Raw genomic sequence first — 16472 nt, 5'->3', positions numbered from 1 at the left:
GTTGGTCCCATAAAGTAAATATGCACACGGGTATGAGCAGAGTGGGGTTCTGTGGAGTGGGGTTATAGACGTGCGTGTGCCTTGTGTGTGTGTGCGCACTTCTCTCAGTTTTCTATGCTCTTAGAACTGAGCATGAACTTCAAATAAATGCAATCCGGCAGGCTCCGTTTACTCTCTGTTACTGCTGTAACAAATCACCACTAATATTTGGCTTTAAACAACATGAACATGTTATCTGATGGTTTTGGAGGCCAGAGGTCCAACAAGGGCTTCACTGAGCTAAATTCAAGGTGTCCACAGGACTGTGCTCCCTTCTGGGATCTCCAGTGGGCGCTGTTTCCGGGCTTCTCCAAGCTTCCAGAGGCCACCTCAATCCCTTGCACCGTGGTTCCTCCCTCCATCCTAAAGCCAGCAGAGATGCAGCTCTCTGATTCTTCTTGCATAGTCTCCTCTTTTTCTGGACACTGTTGGGAAACGTTTCTTGATTTTTATGGTGGGGAAGGTTCCCTGATTTTTGGGCTGACAGGGATAATGTAGGATAACCTCCCATCCGAAGGTTCTCAATTTAATCCCATCTGGAAGTTTCAGGGATTAGAAAGTGGAAATTTGGGGGAATCTTCATGCTGCCTACCAGACAGATGTTGCCTTTCAACAAGTGAGCATCCTTTTCTTGTGCTATTCATTCTACCATGTGAATTGATCATTTCTACTTCACATGCTTTTCTTTTGGTTTTTCACAACTTGGTCTCCTTTCCTAGTTAGTGTTAAACTGATTGCGTTAAATCCCTTTTCTCTTCTAGCAATTCGAATAATTTAGTAGTGACACTTAAATTTTAAATTTATTTCCTTGTTATTTTCTAGAAGTGTCTAAAGTTAGTTTCTCTCTCCTCTTCCACAAGACCATAGCATGCTGTAATTTTTCTTCAAGTCTCACTCTTCCCATCTCTGTCATTGTTGTCTTCAATTTACTTAGAGTTTTTTTTAACACAAATAATAACTGTCTGAGTGATAAATAATCACTCAGACATTGGAGGATGTATATTTTTTCTCATGAGAGACTGTGGGTAATAAGCTATTTTATACCTCAGATGTCTGAAAATATTTTATTTTGCTATAGAATTCCACGTTTTCAGGCTGGGAGCAGTGGCTCATGCCTGTAATCCCAGGACTTTGGGAGGCCGAGGCGGGTGGATCACCTGAGGTCAAGACTTTGAGACCAGCCTGGCCAACACAGTGAAACCCTGTCTCTACTAAAAATCCAAAAATTAGCCAGGCATGGTGCACACCTGCAGTTGCGGCTACTTGGGAGGTTGAGGCAGGAGAATCGTTTGAACCTGGGAGGCCAAGTTTGCAGCGAACAAAGATTGTGCCACTGCACTCCAGCCTTGGCAACAAAAGCGAAACTCCATCTCAAAAAAAAAAAAAAAAAAAAAAAAAGAATTCCAAGTTTCCAGTTATTTTCACTTGGCACTGGAAAATTATCAGGTGTCAAAATTACTGTAGCATTTTTTTGGTTAATTATTTTATATTCAAAAATAGAATCCTTCTGTCCTTGATACATTGCAGTTTCACAATAATGAATGTGATGTGGATTTTCTGTGTTTTTTGTTTGTTTCTTTTTTTTTAAGAGTTAGGATTTTGCTTTATTGCTCAGGCTTGGCCTGAAGCCATCCTCTCACCTTGACCTCCTGAGTACCTGGGGCTACAGATGCATGCCACCACGCCTGGCTCAGAATTTTTGATTTTATAAGCCCTCAATATTGGATGAGCTTTTTGTATTTGAATGGACACCTTGATTTTAGCTCAGTGAGACCCTTGTTGGACCTCTGGCCTACAGAACTGTAAGACAGTAAGTTTGTGTTGTTTTAAACCACATATTAGTTTCTCTGATACCCCAAGTTTTGACTTATTATCAATTTAAGTATAATATCATCCCCTCCCAATTTATTCAGTTTTCTTCAATGAAAAGTTTCTCTACCTATCTTGAGCATCCTTTGACACTGTTGCGAATCTTCTGTCTACTCATTTCTCTGACCTGGGCTCTCTCTTACATCCTCAGTTGTGTCCAGTGGACTATTCTTCACATCTATTGACTTTTTTTTTTTTTTTTGAAACAGAGTTTCACTCTTGTTGCCCAGGCTGGAGTGCAGTGGTATGATCTCTGCTCACTGCAACCTCCACCTACCAGGTTTAAGCGATTCTCTTGCCTCAACCTCCCCAGTAACTGGGACTACAGGAACCCGCCATCATGCCTGGCTAATTTTTATATTTTTAGTAGAGAGGGGGTTTCACCATGTTAGCCAAGCTGGTCTCAAACTCTCCTGACCTCAGGTGATCCACCTGCCTCAGCCTCCCAAAATGCTGGGATTACAGGCATGAGCCACTGCGCCCAGCCATGCCTATTGACTTTTTAAAACTAAAATTGTTATATTTTTAATTTATAACACTTTCAGTGGATTCTTCTTCATTGTTGCTTCTTCTTGCAGTTGTTTAATGGATGCCCCGTGTCACTTGAATAGTTCATCCATACTTACTTGAACATCTTTTTCAAGTTTCTCGGTTGTCTCTTTCCTGTGGTTTTGATATTCCTATTAATGTACGGGTCCCTGCTCATGGCTGTGAAATGCCCTGTCTGCCTTGCCCTCCTAGTGGGTACCACCTTGGATGAACATTTTCTCTCACATTAGTGAGCCTCCTTCTCAGAGGGTCGTGATTTTTTCCAATCTCTTTGGGAATATGGCCCTAACTCAGTTCTGGCAGCAGCTGGGGGCTCCTGGTTTCCAGTACCCACGCCCATTGATAAATGCAGCTGCTTTTTCTCCTGTCTCCAAAAGCTCATGTTTTTTGGCTACAACCTCAGAAAATAGGCAGGAACAGTTCAGCTTCTGACGTTGGCAAGGATGAAGGTCTCAACCAGTGACTCTACCACAGAAATTCAATTCGAGCTCCTTTGCAGAGCTGTGCATTGTGCAAAAAGGTCGTATTTCTGAGCCCCACTGCCTTGATTGGTTCCAGGTCACCATGAGCCTTTAGCTGCATGGTACGCCTCTCTACTTCTGCTCCACTGACACCATCCTCTTGTGTTGGAGGGCAGCTGTGTTCTTAGAAGGATTGTCTCTCATGATTGCATACATATTCTATATATATTGTGGATATTCTATAACTACAAAAATGTATCAAAATATTAAAATATATTAAATGAACATTAAGTTAAAACCAAATAAAGTACAAAGCAATATGTTATTATAATAATAAACTCTAACATGTATGAAGCAATTACTGTGTCAAGGCATCTTCCAAGCCCTTTCTATAAATTAAGTCATGTAGTTCTCTCGAGGATGCCACGGATTATGTGCTGATATTAGCCCCATCTTGCAAGTGAGAGAATGGAGGTGCAGAGAGCTGAAGCAAGCTGCCCAGGGCTGCACAGAAAGGGAGTGGACACGCCCATCTTCCTGCCACCGCAATTCGTGTCTCCTCTACTCATACATGCAGGGAGGATAAGGACCAGCATCTTAAGAGATTTGCTCTGGGAAGTGTGAATAGAGGTTTCTAAATTTCCTACAGTGAACCTTTAACACTTCTGTAATGATAAAAAAAAAGTAAGAAAATATTTTTAATATGCCTCCAAAATGCAAGCAAGACCTTCTTTTAGTAACATTCATTGTTAGATAACATTAGCCAAAAATAGAGCCAGCAAACGGCCAGACTGCCTGCAATGGGTAGGCAAACTGACCATGGAGTGGAGGGAAGGAAAGAAGATAAGAATAAACGGTACATGAACTGGAGACACGGATGATTTCCTTTGCTCTAACTCCAGGCTCAAAATCCTCTCGGAGGTGTCTGGCCCGCACTCCTTATCTGGTACATGCTCTCCGATTTACGGTTAAGTAATCACCTTTCTATGTATTTTAGCTCCAAAGAGTTCAGTTTCTATGGCAATGGATGCTGTTTGAAATGTAGAGACAGGCCACTCTGTATTCTTGGTAGCTGCAATACTTCTAATTCTTGTGATACTTTACTCATTAAAATTCATGTGAAATACCATAATCTCATGCCTTCAGTGTGCTATGAGAGGAAAAGCGAGAAGAGTCGTATGAACACAGAATATGTGGCATGAAAAAGCCGCAAGGGAAGGCAGGGCAAGGGTGGGAACATGGGTTCTCAGGATAAGGGTGGGGTGTGAAAGATGAGAACCCTGTTCGAGAGCCTGTGTCCATGTCTGGCCACAGCGGAAGGGGAAGCCACGAGTCCTCCACTCTCCAATCTGCCCACGACCCTGAGGTGACCCGGAGAGCCCTGCACCAGTGCAGGGGGACCCCACTGTAGAGACTCGGCCACGAGCGACCAGCACAACCTTGAATAAAATCCCACCTGAGATTCAGGGTTCCACTATCATTGTAATACAGAATGTGTTACATGAGATACATTTTATAGGTGTAAAAATGTATAACCTACCTATGTAAAAGGAGAAATCACACATTACATTTAACTCGTCCTCTCTATGGTCCTCACCCAATCAGCTCTCCCTTTGCACTCTCTGCCCCTTTTCATTGGCCCGCGTGAGAATATTTAGCAAAGATTTCACATCAGAGGTTAAACCTTCTGCTCTTCCAAAGTAGACAACATGATTCTTTAGCATCAGAAGTAAAAGTAACTCTAAAGTAATCATGCATAGGACTTTCTTCTTTAAAATCCCATTCATTAGAGAGAACCCAAGCATATCTTTCCCAAGACTTGCAAAGAAGGGCAGAATTTATCCAATTTTCTTATTCCTTCCTATTTTTAAAATTTTTAATTATATAATTTTGGAGACAGGGTCTTGCTATGTTGCCCTGGCTGGCCTCAAACTCCTGGGCTCAAGCAATTCTCCTGCCTCAACATCCCAAAGTGCTGGGATTACAGGCAGGAGCCACCACACTTTACCTCTGATTTTTTTTAACTGTGCTTTCCTTATTCAAAACATATAGAATTTCAATGTCATGATCTTGATTTTCATCAAACGGACACAAAAGTTTGCATTTGTACGGCAGAAATTTGTGGATCCCATGGAGAACTGTGTAAAAAAAGAAGAGACGCTTCTGCTCAAAGCAACAGGCATCCGCGATTTTCGAGGACTATAGGGCTGGGGAGAGAAATAATGTGTTTAGAAGAGTCACACATTAATAAGTCATAATATTAGTAACCCTCAAGGACGATGCACTCTAATTACATCTACAACATGGATCGCCAGCAAGACAAGCAGAAGACGTTTCGAGTCCTCATCTTTCTGAAGTTCCCATTATGGTTTCCAAAGAGGTCTTCCAATCTGTCAGATTTATCTAAGACAGCTCAGAAGTTGATTTTCATGTTGCTATAAATGATTTTTACAGTTGTCATCAACTCGGAAACATAAGATGCTGCATAGAGAACTGTGCGGGTTCTAATTAAGGTGTTCCACAGCGTGATTTTAAATAAATGCCAGTTTCTATATCATTGCTTTCTTTCTTTGATTTCTTTTCCCTAAGAAAAAAAAGGGGTACATGTGACAAGGTGCTCATGTGTATTTTCAAAAATCGAGAGAAAAATATGGCTTGGTAGATTTGACATAGACTGAATAAATAAATTCAGAGGCAATTAAAAGGAATGTCAACGTTCCTTATAAAAATGACATGAACAGAATATATGCAGGGAGCTGTACAGAGGCATTTGAATTGCTATTTTAGTATCTATAATTTTTTGGCATCAGCCCTGGAACTTTGCTAGATCATCATTTGCAATGATAAATGGTGAGCCTATCTTAGACTCTCCAGAAGGCATTTTTATATTCTGAAGTGTGATAGGGTCTTTATTATTCTTTTTAAGGAGTTCACAGCCAGCCCTGTGAAGTCTCAGTCTGAGGATGTCAACGGTACCAATGTCTCCAGAAAACGTGTGTTCTTTTTCTCCCTTCATAGTATCCCAATAGGTGGCCAATCGGCCCTAACATAAATAATTGTGGTGATCTGGGATTTTGAAGAGCTCAATTCCTTAAGAAATGTTCTCATCTGTATTAATTCAAGTAATTTTCCTTTTGCATAGTGCTGACGAATAGGTCCAGGTGAGGTTATTAGTGGGAGCACAAGTCAGTGCAGCCTGACTCCTCACACGTGTCAGTTCACGGCTCGGGAAAAACGCTCCCATGGCGTCGAGGAGCCCGACACGTATTTCTACATTAGGATAAGAAATGAACCCCCGCGCGGTAGCTCATGCCTGTAATCCCAGCACTTTGGGAGGCCGAGGTGAGTCAATCACCTGAGGTCAGGAGTTCGAGACCAGCCTGGCCAACATGGTGAAACCCTGTCTCTACTAAAAATACAAAAAAATTAGCTGAGTGTGGTGGTGGTTGCCTGTGATCCCAGCTACTCAGGAGGTTGAGGCAGGAGAATCACTTGCATCTGAAAGGCAGAGGTTGCAGTGAGCCGAGATCGCACCATTGCACTCCAGCCTTAGTGACGGAGCGAGACTCCATCTCAAAAATAAAAAATAAAAGAAAAAGAAAAAAGAATTAGGAAACGAAGGTGGCCCCAGTGTGTGCAGTTGCACCTTACGCTCTGGCTGCAAACCTGCTTCTTCCAGGCGAGAAGCAGACACCGATGCTGCATCGCAGTGGGCAGTGGCCTTGGCCTTGCTGGCCCAGCTGGCACTCCAGGGAGCTCTTCCTGTCTGCGGGTCTCACCGGCTCCATCCTCTCCCACAGCGTGCTCTCTGCTTCATGTCAGCGAAGACGGTGGGCTGCCGGTTGCTGTCCTGGGCTTGCCGCTCTATGTAGATGGTTTCGCTTCCGTGACGTTCTGCAGAGGGGGGGTGTTGGAATGATCTTTAGCCCAGAGATCTTCCAAGGAAAGAAAATACACTTACACATGCTGTTGGATTCTAATAAAAATGAGTGCCACATTCTTTATGTTATTTCTCCCTCCAGGAAGATGAACATCTCACCACATGTGTCATAATGAGACTTTGCCCTCCATCCTTTGTTTGAAACCATTTGGAAGACAAATGGGGTGAGCTGCTACCAATACTCATTTTATGAAATGGATGTGTACACTTACAGATGGAATCTATGTAATAAAAATAGCCACCGTTCTGGGAACCAGAGAAACCAGGTTCTTGTCATAACCCTTCGGCTATTGTCTTTCTGAATGACCCCGGGCAGGTCACAGAATTCCCAAGTCTGAATTTTCTTGTTGACGAAATTACAAGGGTTGGATTAAATGATGGCTATCTTTCTTTCCCGCTGTCACGTTTCTCAATTCCACTCTTTGCTTGGGCTTATCTGGTATGGAGCATCCCACTAGATGACATGAGGTCATTAAAAGGGAAGGGAAGGCTGAAACAGTGTGGAACTTACCACTTATTTGAAGAAAAGACACACGCACATGAGAAAAATACAGCAGCGGGAGTGCCGAGTCCACCACAGACAAGACCTTGAGAAGAGGGTTTGGAGTTAGACCCTGACAGGCGGCTCTGGCTGCGCAGAAGTGGGAAGCAGGCCTGAGACCCCTTCTTGGTAGACAGGGGCTGGAGGGGAGAAATGCTCCTGGGAGTCTCGTGTTTTGAAACTGCTCCTCTCAAGAAAGCATGGAGCCCATTCTCTTTAGTGAAGTGAATCATGGACCTAAGACCCAGCTACAAACCTAACTGGAAATACAAACGTACATACAGATACATAAACATTAATATTTTCGTAGATATCAAGAAATGTTGAACATATAAATAGAGGAATCAACATTCATGAAAATCAGACTGGAAATGCACGCGTTCTGCTGAGTGTCCCGTTCCGGGACGGTCTGGGGCCATACAGGAGAGCAGAAAGCCGGGTGTGTCTGTGCCCTCGGGAGAGGCTGGGGGACCGAAAAGGTCTGTTGGGGAACATTGCATGTAGACATGGATACTTACAGATACACACTCATAATGAACAGAATAGGGACCAGAGGGACAGGCAGGAGGTGGCAGGAGCACAGCGGACCCCTGCAGGATGCAAGCCCTGGCGTTTAACCTGGAAGAAATAATACGCTTCACGGAAGCCCTGCATTCTCTTCAGTAACCTGAGTGTGGAGCAACCCCTTGTTACAAACCACTGAGATTGGAAACTTATCTCTCCAGGGCAGAGCCACTAATACAGCCTCTAAACAGATGCAGCACACGCCTGTGTGGGGACCGCAGCAGGACCAGGCCAACCACGCTGCAGGAAAGGGCCTTTCCTCGTGTCCATGAACACAGGGGACTTCTCTGAACGGGGATCAGTGACTCACATACCCATGAGCCCAGGCCGGGGGGGCTCAGGAGACCTCAGTGTATGATATGTTGGTTTTCCCCCTTTTAAATGGGTACCTGCATTTTGTGCCACTTCTTGAAGTCATGCTGTTTATGTAAACAATGACAAACCCATTTGTAATGAGCAAAGCAGATTCTACAGGTGGAGTCTAGGTGATGCTACTATGCTGCACTTTCAAGGCTGGGGTCCTCAGGCAAACAGCTGTCCTCTGGCGTGGGGATTTGGCTGCTCATCAGGTGTCTGCGGCTTTGTGCGGCTTCACAGGTTTCCTGATGCCGGCACGAGGCTGGAAACTTCCTGAAAATGATCACGTGTGACTTGACGTCACATTTTGTGTCCTGCTCATTCTGCCTTTTGTCTACGGCATTCATTCCTCTCAGGTTGGTTCTTGGTCTCTGAATTTTCTTTGATTTCACCCAACCCAAGGAGCTTATTTTTAAAATCCTTCTGAAGAGGTGATTCTTTTTTCTTTCTCACTCTGAAATGTTTTATTTATTTATTTATTTATTTATTTAATGAGAGAAGAATCAAATACAATTTCCCTGTCTTATTCCTATGTTTTCTCCTTTCCAAATGATAACTGGTATATTGTGAGGACTCTTCTGGAGTCAGAACATATTAAAAAGCATTTTGAAAACCAGATTCTATCTTCAAGAAACATCTCATCTGGTACATAATGTACATAAATATGGCTTGGTAAATATTATGTAGTAAATTTCTTCTGAAGAGTCCTTAAAAACACTGTCAATTTTATTGGTGAGTCTTCTGTGTTTAGGAGTATTTTATGTAGTTTGAACTTCCAACTGAACTGTGTTTTCTCTATCAAACCCAATTTTAACTGAGAAAGTTTTTTTTTTAATTAGTGAAGAATGTAAAATTATGTCATTGAACTGGAGAAGGCAATTTAGAAAGGGAAGCTCCAAAATTATTCTCAATAATGACTGTCTTTAGGATAGGTAGGTTGCCTGCTGAGTGATTTTGAAGAAAATAAAATCAACCTGCAAGTATAAATCATTGTAAGTCGAGAAAAAATTTATTTTATTTGATTATTATTATGAAAGGGGAAAGAAAGGAAGAGAGAAATAAAGGAAATAAGAGATAGAGAATAAGATGCAAAAGTTAAATGTCAAAATTAGAAAGTAGAAATATAATGTTCTTTAGACAAAAAATATTTCACCCATAATTTCCCTTGGAAATGCCTTGTCAATCTGATAACGCAACATTTGTTGTTCTAGAAAACTGAAGGTTTTTTTTCCACTTGTAGGAAAATTATTTGCAGAACTTTCAACAGAGTTGCTCATTGATGAATCCATCAGCTGTAGAGCTTCCCCCTTCAACTGTGATCTGAAGTACGATGTTGGCTCACTTGAGGCACGGCTGGAAATTGCCCTGTATTCAGGGTGCACGTAGACCGCTGAACCAGAGAAGCTTTTACAGATTTAGAGAAACTTTGTGGGGTACAGACTAAATGGGGAGACTTCATCTTCTCATCGGAGCACTCTGGCAATCGATATCTGTACCACCAGAACGCTGTGTTTACAGATTGAATGCCTGATGGTCAACAAGTTATTCCACCACAGACAGCACCTTTCCACCCAGAGAACAGGGAACCCAAGGGTCTGGTGCCATGTGGCCAGCACTCCTCTGTGTTGTAGAAAACAACTTGTTAAAGAGAATATTGGGACTCACACTGAGCCCAGCTTGGTCTTTGTGTCAATGAAGATGAAAAGAAATGGGAGAAGGAGTTTGGGGCTGTAAGTACCTTTCAAGTGAATTAAGAAGATGTGAAATACACGATGTAAATCATAATGAAATAGTTGATGAGTAAGTAGTGATGTGCATAGGCCAGTCCATGATAACAAAGTACTGGTGCTGGCCGTGCTGTCCAGGGCTGTGACGGAAGCTGAATGAAAGGAAAGAGATTGGACTTGGTCTTTGGAGATTAGGTAGGATTTGGGTAAACTGAGGGGAAAGGAAATTAAGAGAAGCAGGTTCAGCAGCCCCAAGGATGATTGAGCAAGCCAGGGGCTCACACAGGGTCAGCTGGAATCTAGAATGCTTCATAGAGACCCAGTTGTCAAGGGCTAAACCAACAGGACTAAACCAAGAATTTGGAATTTTTCGTTAGCAGTGGAAAGCTCTAGGAAATCATTCTCCACAATTTTAGGAGGACTCTTTCCAATGTACCGATTTAATTATCTGGCAACCTCACTTCTGATCATTCCTTGTCATAAATTGGTAATCTGGAGAAATGTGGTGAAAATGCTGTTTACGAAAAAGGGAATCTGGTCTCTTCTAAAGAATGGATGTGTGAGGAGAAAAACTGGATGTATGGAGCCACTTAGCTCACCAGACATAGACCACTGAGTTCTGAGCCCCTGGGCTGGGGAATTGAAAACGTCTGTTGGAAAATATCAAATGTCTACATGAATATTGACAGAGATAGACTCATACCAGAGTGGGGACCTGGTCATCTGTTATAAGTCTATCTGTCAGTATTTCTGTATACTGATGAACTTTCTGTGATTCATACAAGCGCTGGGGACCTGGTCATCTCCACTCTGGTCACTATGAGTATATCTCATATATTTGGAACCTGTGCAGTTTCCAAATTCAGTGATTTGGAAGCAGCACAAAATAGAACTTGTAGGAAGACAAGAGTTTAGGGCTTGGGGACTAAAGAACCACGGAGGATAAAAGAGAGAAAGAAACAAATAGACTCTGAGTTTTCCTCTCAGAGAAATAACTTACTTTGGATGCAGAGAGGATCAAAAAAGAAACTTCCAGCCAACATGTCTATCTTCTCTTACAATCTAGTCCAACAAGGTTTAATAGGAATATATTTCTATTTTCTATGATACTCAGCAATATAAAATTTTAAATGTACTGGTTACCACAGTAAAATAATTTAAAAGACAGACTTTATTTTAATAATATTTCATTTAATCCTATATATATGATAATATAAAAATATCATCATTTTAACAGGTAGTCAATATAAACAATTATTTATGAGATACTTTCAATGCTTTTTTTCCATAGTAAGTCTTTGAGATCCAGCTTGAATTTCAAGTTAATTGGGAAGCTAATTGTTCTAGAGAATGGAAGTTATTTTTTCTACTCTTAGGAAAATTATTTGCAGAACTTTCAACTGAGTTGCTCATTGGAGAATTCATCAGATTTAGACCTCACACCTAAGACCGGCCTGAAGGACTTACTGCACATCTCGTTTCTTATCAGCCACATGTCAAGGGCTCAAAGACGTCACGTGGCAGTGGCTACCATACAGGAAGGAGCAGCTCTAGGCTTGGAATGAACAATATCAGAAAGAGATAAAACCTCTACCTAGCATGCTCCTAGCACAGCTGTCTCAAAGACCAAACTATACAAGCGGTGTCTGCATGTGTGCCTGCAAATGAGGGCTTTGATGCACATTGTGTGGGTGAAGGTGTGCGTGTGTGTGTGGACATGGTGTGCATACATGCAGCATATGTGAGTGTATGAGTACATGCGCACAAACCCGGCCACACGTATGCCCTTGATTCATGAGAAGCCCTGAGGTCAAGAGTTCTAGGAAAGCGTTTCAGCAACATTCTTCAGAAAAATGCTTTACTCTCATTTCCCAAATTTGTCCCTGCCATCTGCTTGTCAGAATCTTTTTTTTTTTTTTTTTTTTTTTGAGAAGGGAAGGCTATACGGAGATTTTCCTGAAGGACTAATCTCTTTGCCCAGTTGGAGACCATCCCCTAAAATGCTTTGATCCAAATGCAGGTGATGGACTGTGGCTTCAGAAGACTTGGACAGCATTGTATTTAAAACAAAAACAGAAGCACAGCTACAGTAGCCTGGGGATTTAGGCAGAGTTGGGTCCTCCATATTTCATTGCTTGCTTTCAGCATCTCCTCCTGCTTCCTTGACCAGCCTGCCTTTGATGGCATTTCTGCGGCTTCTGTTACAGGTATTCAGAAGAGATGCCTGATAAAAGCTGAACTAGCAGGACAGAAAGCCTGGGCCACAGCTCTTTGGTTCACTGGCCGACTGGCTCTTGTGGAGTTGCTTTCTGCCTTTGAACTCTTCAACCCGGATGATCACGTCCACTCTTAGGACGTTGTTGGTGACATTTAACACACTCCACCCTGCAGCTGAGGCAGAGACTTTTCTTTTGTTTGGGTGCTAGAATCGCTGCGCTTCTTCAGGGCACATAATCAGGAAATGGAGAACCATTTCCTCGTCTATTTACAGCTTGCAAAGTCGGCCAGAAAACTGACAGCTAAATTTTATCCCTCTTCCAGCTAATGCACATGTATGTTATTAATGCAGCTGTTTTCTGATAAACTCACTCTTCACTATACTTCTCTAGGCTCACTGTTCTGTAGGAATTTCCTCAGGTACTTTTTAAATTTTATTTTTTTGTGCTATTTCTATTTAAGGTGAAGATTCTAGCTATCTATTTAACTTTCTATCATCTATCTTTATTTACCTATCATCTATCTATCTATGTATCTATATATCTATCTAACATCTATTTATCACTATCTATCTATCTATCTAATCTACCCATCATCTATCTAATCTATCATCTATCTATGTATTTATCTATCTAATCTATCACTATCATATATCTCTATTTACCTATTATCAATTACCCATCATCTATTAATCATCTATCTATATTTACCTGTTATCCACCTATCTTTCTATGTATCTATTTCCATTTACCTATCATCTATACATCTCTATCCATTCATCTATCAATCATCTGTTACTATTTATTATCTATCTAATCTAACTCTATTTACCTATTATCTATCATCTATCTCTATTTACTTATTATCTATTGATATCTATCTGTCATCTATCTCTATTTACCTATCATTTGTGTCTATCTATCTATATCTATCTCTATTTACCAATTATCTATCTAGTTAGGTAGCTATCATCTATCTATCACTATCTATCATCTATCTGTCTACCTATGTATTTATCTAATCTATCTATCACTATCATCTATCTCTATTTACCTGTTTTCCAGATATCTTTCTATGTATCTATTTCTACTATGTATCTATATCTATCTATCCATCCATCTATCAATCATCTGTCACTATTTATCTATTATCTATCTATCTTTCTGTCTATCTATCTTTACCTATTATCTATCTATCTATCATCTATCTCTATTTATCTATCTATCTATCAAATATCTGTCTACGTATCTACCTGTCTATCCATCACCTCTCTCTCTCTCTCTCTCTCTTTCCATATACCCAAATATCTTCAGGACACCACAACTCCCAGATCCAAGTTGTATGCACAAAGCAACTACCATATTCTTGGTTTACCTGGTGCTGAGCCACAGTTGCTTGGCTCAGAGTTAAGCACTTGACTCAAGGCAGGGCCAGTGAGTCTTTCTCCAACAAGCTTTTGGACTTAGGATTCAGACCAATGTCTCACCAGGAGTTGAGCTGTAACAGTAATACTCAAATAATATTACTGGTAACAGAGCGGTAATAGTGATAGTAGCACTAGACTAGTAACACAGGAGAGCAATACTGATGGTAACACTAGACAGTAACACAAACACAGTGACAGTGAGAAGTGTGAGGAGGTAACAAAACACTCAAGCACTGTCAGCAGCCCTGCCTCCCACCACTCAAGAAGCCACTCTGGCAAAGGAATGAGTCCAAGTCACTGTTGTGGGGGCAGGGAGAGAGGAGAGTTGGGGAGAAGTGCTGGTCTTGTTTCTGAGGTTGAGCTCAGTCTCAGTCTTTGCTGAAGTTTGGCTATTGGGTTTTGTTTTGGACTCTGTGAGACAAATGCCTCCTTTCCTAGCAGAGGCCTTTCTCATGAATTTGGTGACTGGCGGAAAGGTCTCTGGCACTTACAACTAACGAGTTACAACCAACATACTATTATACAAATAACACAACCAAGACAAGTTAGGCAATTAATAGGTTCATAAATGTAATTCACCTGACAAGTTTATCTCTGGATAAGCAGGCAAGACCCCACACCTGTCATTCTTTTTTTTTTTTTTTTTTTTTTTTTTGAGATGAAGTTTCACTCTTGTGGCCCAAGCTGGAGTGCAGTGGCGCCATCTTGGCTCACCACAGCTCCACCTCCCAGGTTCAAGTGATCCTCCTGCCTCAGCCTCCCAAGTAGCTGGGATTACAGGCACCTGCCTCCATGCCCAGCTAATTTTTGTATTTTTAGTAGAGACGGGGTTTCACCATGTTGGCCAGGCTAGTCTCCAACTCCTGACATCAGGTGATCCACCCACCTCAGCCTTCCAAAGTGCTGGGATTACAGGAGTGAGCCACCGCGCCCGGTCTGTCATTCTTTCTGAAGTAGTGCATGCTATGCATGAATTGTACCAGTTGTAGAATCTGATGGATGCAGTCAGTTCTGAAATATTAAGAACAGTACATAAGTGCGGTTCCATTTGTTTGTGAAACAGATTCACTGGCATGAAACTCCATTTCAAATGGTCATCATTTGTCTAGATTGCCCTAGCCTTCTTATTTTTATACAGGGTTATTGTCTCAGCCCAGCACACAAAAGCAATTGTGCATACTAATTCCTTGGGAAGGTATCCTATTGGAATTGACTCATGGCCAGTCATGTAATAATTCCACCATGACCTGTCGTCCCATCCACATTTGAGCAGACTGCATGTTCTCTCACTGACCAAGCACCAGGTGAAACAAATGGCTTGCACTTAGAGGACAGTGCATGCAAAGCAAGAACATATATTTAGACACTAAACATGCAATAATTACAGTGACATTCTTTTACTACGAGAGGGGCATAATAATTGAAATGGGTGAAAGTTAGATATATGCTAAAAATGCCTCATTCTCACAGTCACTCAGAATAAAAATTTCGAGTGGAATGCTAAAAAGAATTGGTCCATTGACTAAACTGTACAAATTGTCCTCTCACTCTCGTGCAAAGTTGAATTGACATGAGCCGAAAGAACTTATACAATTCCATTATACAATTTTACTGTAAAACAATTGCCACAGCATTTAATAATATGAAACCTTATGTTTACTTTTTATATTTTCTTAATTTATTACTCCATTATGCCCATAGCATAGGCTATTAATACAATTTAGAAGTGAGCTTAATGCTACAATTGGATGAAGTTTTCATGCTCTTCTTTTTAAGTTACTGCAGCAATAAAGAAGAAAACACCAGAGAGGTGTCAACACCGTGAATGTCTGTCAGGTTAGACAAAGAAAGACTCAAACTTCCAGGGTAAAAAAAAAATCGATAAAATTACACTTCATTCTCATGAATTTTGTGATGTACTTTGAGTTTCAATTTCCAATTATATTCCCAAAGGCTTCTCTTTCATATGTTTGATAAAATATAAGGTTTCTGAAAAAAAATTTTCTGGGATTCTTTTTCACCAGGTTTTTCCCTCATGAATTTGACACTTTTTGATATTATATCTACACAGTATAACAATAATTGAACAAAAACTTTTAACAGGGTAGCCAGAAATATTACTTTTTTTTCCAGTATGCCAAATAACAGATTTCAAAAACTCCCCAAATACACTGATTATGTGACTCATACTTTCACCACTTTCATCCGTTTTTTTTTTTTTTTTGGTACGTGTAAACAAAATCTTAGAAAACATTGGTAATACACTGAGGTTAATTCTGTTTAGACATATTTCCCCTGGTGTGACTCTGGTTTGATGCCTTACACCACACACTTCCCAGCTTTCAGTTGCCATTCATGTACGTGCTACCATACTCCAAAAAAAAAAAAAAATCTTTGTATTCAAATGTCCTCTTTTCTATATTACCAACTTACATTAGAATTATTTTTTTCCTCAACAAAACTACTAAACCAATTAAGCATAACTAATTGAAAAAAATATTCACAGGGTTAGAATCTGAAGTGGTCTCATATCTTTTCACATTTTATTAATTTGTTGCCTTCTGAGTAAAAATTGACAGCCTTTATTTTCTAGTTCAAGAATCGCAGACATTCTTACAAATTTCCTGTCTTTAATAAGCAGGTTAAAATAACATCTTAACACACACATAACATCCTTTATCATTTATTCCTAAGTTTCTCAAGAAATGCTAGTTATGCACTTTGAATTTCAGAAACTATCGGCCAGTCACCATAGGTGGGAGCCCTTCTTGGAGCTGGGGCT

Source organism: Theropithecus gelada, chromosome 9 (genome assembly GCF_003255815.1).
Source record: "Theropithecus gelada isolate Dixy chromosome 9, Tgel_1.0, whole genome shotgun sequence".
Taxonomy (NCBI): Eukaryota; Metazoa; Chordata; class Mammalia; order Primates; family Cercopithecidae; genus Theropithecus; species Theropithecus gelada.
Note: the sequence above shows the minus strand (reverse complement) of the source record.